Consider the following 3,468-nt stretch of genomic DNA (forward strand, 5'->3'; position numbering starts at 1 on the left):
CTTTGTTCTATCTTTTAATTTTGTCTGATAACAAGACATTCTGCTTCTACCCCTTTCTGATAATTAGATGTGATCGCGAATTAATGATTGATTTGGTTTCTAGACGAAACTCTATAATTGAATTTGCTATCTCGCGAAGTCTCAAATTTTAATCCTCAATATTAATCGTTAGTTGTTTGCTTTTGCGAAAATGCTTTGGATATTTAATTATAAATATTATCAATACACTCGTTTGTTTATCAATACTTAATAATCCGGTATTAGTTCATTATATTAATTATCGGATTGTTTAAATATCAAGCCTGAAACTCAAAAAAAAAAAACAACCATTTTAATATTTTCTTTTAGAAAAACCATTGTTAAATTTTCTTTATTTAAACTATTATTTACTGACTAAAATTTATTAGCATGATACAAATTCTTAAAACGACACAACTCACACCTTTTAAAAATAGTCGGTCCAAAACACTTCATTTCCTACATAATTTGATAATTCATATAGTAAAGAAGCTCGTGTGTTGCACGGGTCAGTTTTTTTATATTTTTTTTTTATGTTGGTGGAAATAAACAAAACACACACATTTGCAACAAATTTCAACAAAGTTGATGGAAAAAGTAATTAGTTTAGTTTATCATAATCCAAAGTAAAAGTCATCCATAAATAAATGAAAGTAAGTATGTTGCTACTTTTAACATCCACAACTTTAAGAACATAGTCTACGATGATTCTGTTGAATCAATAAAAGTATGTTGGTATTCCTTGTAGCAATTGTTACATGGTTCTTAAGTTTGATTCTTACATTGTTATTTATTGCATTTATGTACCTTCAATTTGATAATGTTTGGCAAGCAAAGCCTAAACAATTGCATAGGCCTGTAATGCCATCTATGTGGGTGTTTCCTGTAAGCTTCATACGATTGGGGAAACTCATAGTTTTTTTTAATAATTAATTAATTAAACAATCGTCAACTAACAAATTATTTGAAGTTTAGGGCCCCTACAACAGAACATAACAATCCTGTACTGCATTTGGCATACACGGAGATAGATGTGTCTGACTGTGATTGATGTCAATAGGACAAAAATTGTAATTTGTTGTCCTGCTCTTACCTCAAAAGGTGGAATAAGATGGGAATATGTGTAAAAAGACGTAAATGCTCTTTTGTCATTGAAAATACCCCGACATCATTGAGAAATATCATTTTCCATTCATGGAGATGAGCCCTAACAACAATGTCCATATCCTCCACTGTCGTTCATTCCAACCACGCACCGTAGTCTTCCAAAGACTTAATTCGGCACACTCCGACAGTCCGATTAAACCCAAAAAAGTTCAAGGAAGTCCGGTTCACTTGTTGTTCCACTTCAAAATGAAATGCTAAATTTATATGTTGCAATCTTGTTAATAGATTCTCGCCCTTGTTCACAAATGACCACCTTGCTTGTACCAATCCTAATTCTTCATTATCCTAAAACCAAAATCAAGAAATTAGAGTAATGAAATTAAAATCACATACACTGAAGCACCAAAAAACACATAGAGATGATGTACCTTGAATTGGGGAATTATTGTTGTGAGAAAATTGGATGTGAGTTGAAAACCGGATTTGAGATTACCAGCTTTATAACCTTCTTTATGTTGCTCCAAAATCCTAGATTTTGGCCACTCCAAACTCGATTCGAGTCATCTATTTCATGTGATAATTGTATTATTGATCTTTCATTGGTTAGTGGTGACATATTTTGGGTTGTTGGTTATGATCAAAAGAATATTACATGACATGTCATGTTTCAAGCACTTCTAATTACACTTGCATTTACATCATGTGTCTAAATTTTGAATAACTTCAACAAATTAGGTAAATGGTCTATTTCTCTAAAAGACACATTGCTTGGGAATACAATAATTTTGTAATCATTTACACAACATTGAGATAAAACTAAATTTTGATTCCGGCTCATCACCCTATGGTTTAGAAAGGATATTTGAGTCATTTAAACAACTAATGGAGGACTGGAATTATATTCCATGATTTTATGTATGAAAGCAGAATCGCGTAGATTCTGTGAATTCCAATGGAATTCTATTTTATACTCATTTACAACCAAATTCCATAATGGAACAAAATTGGATTTCAATTCCAACCAAATTCCACGATATCTAGAGAACCAAGTGCCCACTTAGGTTTAGTAAGGGTATTTCAGTCATTTAATCAAATGAGGAAAAATTAGAATTGAATTCCATGAGTTTATGGATGGAAAGCTGGGTTCCATGGATATTATGAATTGCAATAGAGTTCAATTCAATACTCATTTGCAAGACAACGCCTGAATGGAATGGAATTGAATTCCAATGTCGACCAAATCCCATAAAATCAAACTAATCAAATGTCCCTTTGGATATTAATATGCATATGCAATAAGATTACCTCTATGGAAGCCCGATCTCATACAACAACCTCTCTAAACGTGTACCTAAACAAAAAATTCTAGGCATAAAACTATTAAAAAGCACCGTGTCCCTGGCAACGACGCCAATTTGTTAGACCGGTTGTCGCTCCCGATTTAAACAAATAAAATAATCACTGTTAGTTGCACTAAAATTATAGCACAGGAACCAAGGTCGAATCCTTAGGGACACAACCTAATGGTCAATCTTTTTTTGCTTCAGGCACAATCTAGTCAAGAAATAGAAAATATAAAAGGGGGGTTTTTGAATTAACTAACAAAACTAAAATTTGCAGTGATATTAAATTAAACGAAAACCAATATTAAAAACGATTTCACTTCTGCTACGACTTTCCTAATCATGCAACTAGTTTAGATCTGGTTATTCAAAATGCGTTTTATCTAAGCTGGTACTGATATTGTCATATTTATACATATTTTTAGGCAATAATTATTTGCATTTTTACTAATAATTTGGTTATTTTCATAGAATAATGGTACTTATAAGCTAAAATTATATTTTGCAGCCAAATAGAAGCATTTTCGAAGATAGAGACTAAAATTGACAAAAACATGGAACTTTGGAGGCTTGAAGGAAAGAAGAATGGAAAATTCTGCAAATGACGTACTCACGACATGAATAGTTCATGACTCACGACGTGAGTGGAGAATTCTAGAAGATATGCATCGGATGGAGGAAGAGTCCTTGCCGAATACGCTTATCTCATATTCACGACGTGAGACTTACAGGCTCATGACGTGAATGGGAAAATCAGAAACTATATAAACTCTTGGCCATTACGAATTGGGGACTTTTGGTTGGCTTAGAGGGGTCCCTAGAGATGATTTCCAGAGGAAGAAAAGTTCTGAAATTGGCTTTCAACACCAAGGAAAAAGAAGTTCATAGTTTGATTCATAGTTTGGTACACTTTTATTATGTTTTTGATTATGGATGTTATTTGCTTAGTTGCTAGGATGTACAGCTAAATCTAGTTGCTTCTGTTAGCTAGATGAAGCTG

Source organism: Lactuca sativa, chromosome 9 (genome assembly GCF_002870075.4).
Source record: "Lactuca sativa cultivar Salinas chromosome 9, Lsat_Salinas_v11, whole genome shotgun sequence".
NCBI classification, from domain to species: domain Eukaryota; kingdom Viridiplantae; phylum Streptophyta; class Magnoliopsida; order Asterales; family Asteraceae; genus Lactuca; species Lactuca sativa.